The sequence below is a fragment of the Lathamus discolor genome, chromosome 6 (assembly GCF_037157495.1).
Source record: "Lathamus discolor isolate bLatDis1 chromosome 6, bLatDis1.hap1, whole genome shotgun sequence".
Taxonomy (NCBI): Eukaryota; Metazoa; Chordata; class Aves; order Psittaciformes; family Psittacidae; genus Lathamus; species Lathamus discolor.
The window spans coordinates 55,071,777-55,079,145 of record NC_088889.1 but is presented as its reverse complement, the minus strand read 5'-3'; positions in this window follow the sequence as shown (position 1 = coordinate 55,079,145).

The window sequence follows — 7,369 nt, the reverse complement described above, 5'->3', positions numbered from 1 at the left end:
AACGGCTTCGGCACCTGCTTTATGGAGGGGGCGAGGGCAGTCCCTAAAAGCACTCTGCGGGGGGGTGGGGAGGAGGCGGGCGGGGGAAGCGCTGCCCGACCCGGCCCTCCCAGTAACCCCCGCTGAAAGGTGTTTATTCAAGCACTGCTCACAGAGCAGGGATGCTTGGATGCAACCACCCACCACCTCTGCATCCCCAAAACCGCCGCACAGAGGTGCTTTCCCTCCGGAGTTACCCGTCCTTGGTCGTCTGAATGAGGAAGATTTAGGGGCGGGGGGAGGGAGAGGAGACTGTTTTTTTGTGGGTAACGTTGTGGGTGTTGCGGCTAACACGAATTTGCCCCCCATGGGGCTGAGGAGTCAGCATTTGGATGGAGGGAGCCTGACTACCTTCAACGTGTCCACGCAGCCTCCTCCCAGCACCTGTCGCTCCTCAGTGAATTGATAATGTGCTCTGCCCCCGGAAAAAGGAAGGCAAACTGTGAAATCAATGAGAGGTGGCGAGGGGTGGGTCTGCAGCAGAGGGTAAATAAGCAAAGTTATCTACGAGGAATCAGCAGCTCAGACTCTACGAGCCTACAGAAGCACGTACTACAGGGCATAGTCTCAAACAGAAACACGGAGGGGAGATGTACTGAGTTCTTAACTGAAATTAACAGTGCATTTGCTGCTGTGAAAATAAACTGCAACACATTACTTTTCTTAAAAACGCCTGCTTGTACAGGAAGAATAACTACATTTCAACCAGCAGGAAAACATATATTTGCATATCCTGTATATAGTTATTTTCTCTATAGCTTTAGATAGATGTCTACATTTTAGAAACTATCACAGTTTTCAGACTCAAATAAGCCTGCTCCTCACTGTCTCCTCTCAGGTCAGATTTGGCAACATTAAGATAAGGGGATTTGTGATACACAGCAGGAGAAGCCAAAATGTTCCCCAGGAACATAATCGCTTGGATGCTTCTAAGCATTTGAGGGAGGCGAGACTGATTATTTTTTGCTGGGCAGGGAGCTGTCCAAAACCAAAACCCGATCTTTCTTTACGTTCCTTACAAACCTTCCTTTCAAAGAAATGCCCAAAGAAGGCAATGACTAGTTTTACCCTCATTTAACTCAAGTGTCTGAAAAATCTGCAGTATTTTTCTCTTCTGTGCCTAAAATCTTGAACCCTTGAATACAGCTAGACCTCTTATTCCCTGGCGTAAGCCAAATGATAAATTACACTGATTAGGCCAATATGCAGGCTAACATCTAACTGAGGCAAACACAGTCACACTTGCGCTGACTGACATGTCCAATGATGTCAGTGTCTTCCATCTTCTAGACGAGATGGCACTTCAAACAGTCCTGTTTCTAAGAGGACAGAGGGTGATTAGCTAGCTCTGCCCTTCAATCACAGTACAGGATTGAAAGAGCATGGCTGTAAGTGATGACATAGCTGGAAAAGCCAGTTTGTTCCAGTTTGCTAATGGGATATATTTCATGAACAGGTACTTCAGTTTTCCCTTCATAAGGAAAATGCAGTATTTATTCACTATATGTCTTAGCTCAACAACAGGCATTGAACTTCCTTCTTGCAGAACAGATCTCCCCATCAAACAAGCTGACTCAAAAAGCAAACAATTCATAGGGCCTTTACCCAGAATCTTAAGCATATGAGAGCCTGATATTAATAATGAATCTGTAAACATGAGCACAGTAACATATTTGTGATACAATATGACTAAATCTGTCAGGTTTTCCTAGCTCAAATGCACCAATGACAAGAACTGACATGTCATTCTGGTTTTAATCCTCTTTCAATTACTCACTAAGGTAGCCCTCTAGAAGCTCTTCCACTGCAGGTAAGCGTCTTTCTTTCAGAAATCTGGACTCAGGCTGGTTTTCCAGTACTTCCTGATCAGTACATCCTGACAGCAGCCAGGTTGAAATTCCTGTGCTTTCTTTTCTGTCAAAATGTTGTGCTCATCCTTGATAAAACTTGAAAGAAAACACAAGATACAATTCTGACTGACATTTCCTCAGGCACCAGTTGTGTTCATCAGTTGAGGTCATTTGAACTGTGAATGAAGGATTATTCTGGGTTTTTTACTTTTACTCAGATCTGCTCCTTCCTCGCCTTTAAAGGCTCCAACCTCTCACAAGATCCATTAGGAAAGCCAGTTTATTCTTGGTGTATAGATACGGGTTATTCTAGTGTTAAGGACATGGATGTCCTCCCCTACAGCCCAGAGGTGTAAAAATGCTCAAAGAAGAGTCAGTCACCCAGGCGCTTCTGACAACCCATTCTGACGCCTCTCCCCAGGAGACAACAGAAGCAGTGGCTCAGTTAGCATCTGCAGGTACCTGAAAACACAAAGCACAGGAAGGGCACAGGACAGTCTGAGGGGCCACACCGAGACACAAAACAGCAAGGCTAAGCTTAGCAGAAGCTCATGAGCTTCATGGCACACAAGAGTCATGAAGGGGATATAAACCAAGCCGCCAGCTATGCTAGATTTAAGGGCACTTCCTACCTCTGGGGCCCCAGCCTGATAAACAGACAGGAGCGTCCCTGCCTCCCTTCCTTGCCCTGTCACGTCAAATTTAAGCAGGAGCTTTCTGGAACACTGCTTATCCCTCCCCTCATACCTAACACTGCAGGGCCTGTGGTCAGCTTGGCCTGCAACTGCTGATACAATGTGAGCAGTACAGGAACAGCCAAGGAAATTTGACCTAGTATAAAATTAGTTACATAAACAGATAACCAGGGTGCCCAGAATTTGGGGGAACAGATTAAAGCTGACTCTCTGGATTAGTAAGAAGTGCTTGCTCACCACAGCCAATGCCCTGTAGTCTAAAAGAGCAGAACCACAACGCATGCACTGATTCAATTACAGACAGTTTCCACTGGGTGCTTGCTGAAGCCTGCTCTGCTGTTCTCCATGGAGGGTCTCCACCTCCTGTGAATCTGCAGATGGCTTTATAGAACTGTTTCATTTTCATCCAGATCAGAGACTTAGGTTTGCAGGGTTTCAGAAAACCATCACTCTGTCATGAGCACAACTGCTGCTTAGGGTTTTCACAGCAGGATACTCCTGCCATCTCCAAAAGCTGGCAGTCTATCCGACCATCTAAGAACAGCAGCTTGGGCCTCTCACACAGAAAAGGGTAATACGGCACAGCAAAACTACTAGCAGCCAGGCATGGAGCGCAATGCAAACAGGACAGCAATGTGCACAGGTGCTACTCCGCGCAACCTGGAAGGAGGCAGCACAAGCAAAGACTGACCCAGAACTGTCACAGACTTGGTCTGCAGAAGCACTGAGGCAAAGATGCCAGAAGTTTTCTGTGGGACATCAGAAGTCTACACAGACCCTGAGATGGAAGGAGTTCTGAAGGACAAAGAGACAACTTGGGACCTATCAACACCACAGGGAAAGAAGCCTCTCTATCTCATGAGTTAAGGCACTAGAGTGGGGGGTTTTAAGCCCACAGGAGATTTCTCACATACAGGCTCTCATACAGACAAAGCCCTCCAGACAGATAATCAGCACCTGAGGATCGAGTACAGGTCTGACCCTGCTCAAAAGTGGGTCAAGCTGATCACACGTTTTGCAAGACAGCACTTTGCCACGTGCGGCTGCCACAGAACCTGTTGCAATGGCACAGGGCAACTGTGATAGCACTCACCAGGAAGGCTACAAGAGCTGGCTTTCAGTTGCACTACTCCCTCATAATTCCTTCTTAAATGAGTCCTCCTCTTTTCAGCAGCCTCAGGATCCAAGTGAGAGAGTGGTGTCCCATGTTTTCTTGGCCCTTCGCTGGGGTAGCTCCAGGAATGTCAAGCAGCTCCAAAAGAAGCCACAGCTTTATTCCTGCCTCCCAGCTGGTAACTCAGAAATGACTCCTCTAGGGTTTTTGGGGGGTTCAGTTTTGTTCTTCAAAGCAGGAACTTGACAGCAGGGTTTGCAGGCTGACAGTGGTGCTGACGCTTGTGGGGACACACTTGTAGATAAATGCCCTGGAAACTTTTAGGCTGAAAAGTGTTAAAACCAAAGTGTCACACCTCCAGATCTTCCCCTCCCCAGAGAGCCACACAGTAACAGGACTCATTTTTCACTGTCTGTGAGACATAAACCTTTGCTATTCCCACTCTGAAAAAGTTTGCCTTCTATGGGTCATCGATAAAATATGTAGGGACTCAACTAACCTGACCTATCTTTCCAGACACAGCACAAGCCTTGTATCTACCAACACTTTGAGGAAGCTGGTCCGGGACAGGGGGAGAAAGACAGCAAAAAGTAAAACTGGTGTAGTACAGGGACTCCCGAGCGCTCCAGCACTGAGAGAGAAGACAGAGGGTGATTTTGTTCAACTGGCAACATCTGATGAGGCAAGAACCATGGAAAGGCGGGTCAGGAATGATCCCCAGGGGTATTAATCTTCTGCTGAAAGATACCTACCTGAACACAGCAGGACTGAAGGAGAGAATCAGCCGGTGCTAAAGGCTTCTCAATCCCATCAAGGTCATCAGTGAGAATTACCCCTTCTCTCTGGTAGGAGAAAGTGCTCTCATCTCCAGTGAGGTAATTTCACAACATCACTTCTGGGACATAAACCTCTTGGCCAACCTTTGGACTTTATTTGGCCCAGCCATCTGCCTTTCCGACCAGGAGCATGTGCTTGAGGCAATGTGGCCACTTAAGCTTTTCCAGAAAAAGATATGGAGTGTTAAATCCCTGAACAAAACAGGTTTAATACTACTTAATACTAAGTCTGCTTTACTCATAATTACCTTCTCCAGACTAGACTACTGCAAATTCTAATCATAGCCTTCTGCCTTTCTGTTAATTAACTGCTGCAGATGAGTTCTGCCTTTAAGAATCTAACGGCACCTAGGCAAGCACTATGGAAGCTGCAGGGAAGAGTGAAGAACACCATGCAGCCCTCTAAACAGGTTGTTTCCAGTATAAGTTCCACAGATCTTCCTCACATTCTGCTTGTATTTTATGGCTGCCCTCACATACAGATGCCTGAAAAACTGCTGCTTTGAAAATCTGACTCATTTTCTTCTACTGATTTTTAATTATTAGAAAGCATTGATCGTAACACCTCAGCAGCAGCACTCGTTTCCATTCACTTTCTCATCTTCATTCTCCCAAACCTTTGGCTTCTCTCACTTACAGGAGATACCCTATCACTGTGGGGTAGGTCATTTACCTAAATGCTGGGAGTTAAATGGCTTCAAATTCAGAAGCTTTTCAAATTTTCTAGAAAAGCATGAATCTGAAGTCACCAGCTTTCAACAAGGGAATGATTCTATTTGCTCCCTTCTGTTAAGCACCATTCTTCCAACAAACGCTTCCCAGGGCAATACACCCAACTTTTCAACAGAGTGAGACTACCACAGTGTCATGCAGTGCTCTCAGGGCAACCACCAAGAAACATCTGGAACTCTCAGTGCAACAAGTCAACTACTGGGAAGGGGACCTCATCCAGGTGAGGGTGGTTTAGCAATCTGTTAACTCTCGGTGTTACTGAGGAGTTGTTGAGTTATAAAGCATATGATTTATAAGCAGTTAATAAAGCAACAACAAGGGGAATTTAAAAGATGCAATTATTGAAACCACAAATACATCTTTTCAATTAAAAGTGCAAGAACCAATCAGGCAAATTACCCACTCAGCGTGACTCAGGCAGCTGTAATATCAATGGCTTTTAAGCACGCTTATTTCGAAAAGCCAGAGATGCTGTGTAAATCTCCTGAAGCACATTTAGCCAACAGACCATTCACTGTTTGTATATTTGCTTTGGACTGTTTAAAGAAATAATATTAGCCCTTTCATCTGAGGGAGGTAACATTTTTTCTGTCATAAAAGCTACGTAAAATCACGAGCGACATGAGCTACCTGCTGCTCTGAGCAAGCAAGGTGTAGTTTTTCCTAACAACCTTGCAAGTTTTTTACAAAAGGTTAGCCAAGAAGCTGCTGGTCAAGGGAGAAACCATGCTCTGATTTGTTTTCAGCACTGAGGATGGTATCACAAATTAGTATCGCCTACATTTCAAACAAAACTGTTGCCTGCCAGGGAACCAAGGTCCTGCAAGAGCTCTTTGCTGAGGCTTCTCTGGACTTACTGGTACAGAAATGCCAGTTACAAACTTTGTTTTTCTTATCTGCTCAGTATTGGCCCAGTCACCTCCAGTTAAATCTGCAGGAAGCAACAGAGCCCCGGTCCTGCACCAGCTGGCAAAAATTGCCTGTGTTACTACAGCAAAAAGGATTTAGTCCAGCAAAAATCATCAATCAAGGGTGGGGAAAGCCAAGCTGAAAGCTTGACAAACTGATCTACATACTGCTTGGAAATACAGCACAGCTCACAAAGGACAAGGGAACGCCGCATTTCCATCTTTACAACCTGGGTCTTACAATACTGTTGGGTTCAGGCTTGCACACCAATCCTGCCCTCCTGGCAGGATGGTTTAACCAACGACTACCCCGATGGTAAAGCTGAAGGGTCAGACATCCATGTCCTCTCCTGCAGGATTTTGCAGCCCTGCTAACAGTTGCTGGTGGGAAGATGACAGCCAGGCAGATGGGCAGTGCCACAGTGCCTGAGCAAAGGGAGCAGGGCAGGCCCAGGTATGGCACCCAGCTGCAGGCAACACATCTCCAGACAAGTCCATAGTGTCAAGCAGGTCTGAGGTCAAGCTGGGAAGTCAATTTGGCAAGCTGGCATCAACAGCGAAACTGCCCAGGCACAGCCCATGTGTTGTATTGCTCAGGCAAGATGAAGGGGAGGCTCCCAGCTTCACACACAGCAGGCTGAGCTGCGGTTACATAGCTGCAGCACACCAATCCTGCCCTTCAGCCCCAAAGCCTCGGCAAAGCAACAGAGGCTGAGAAGCTGCTTAGTGCTGAGGGCTCTGGCATCAAAACTCCTATTGCTGTGAGCTGCACAGAGCTCAGAGGACAGGTTGCAAAATGCTTAATCTGAATATGAAAGACAAAGCATCCAAAAAAAGAGCTTGGGCGCACTGTAGGAGAGGATCTGGTTCGAGACCACCTTAAAAACCTGGATGTGCACAAGTCCATGGGACCTGATGAAATCCATCCGCGGGTCCTGAAGGAGCTGGCGAATGAGGTTGCTAAGCCACTGGCCATTGTATTTGAAAAATCATGGCAGTCAGGTGAAGTTCCTGATGACTGGAAAAAGGGAAATATAACCCCCATTTTCAAGAAGGGGAAAATGGAAGACCCGGGGAATTACAGACCAGTCAGTCTCACCTCTGTGCCTGGCAAAATCTTGGAGCGCATTCTCCTGGAAGGCACGCTAAGGCACATGAAAAACGACAAGGTGCTTGGTGACAGCCAGCATGGCTT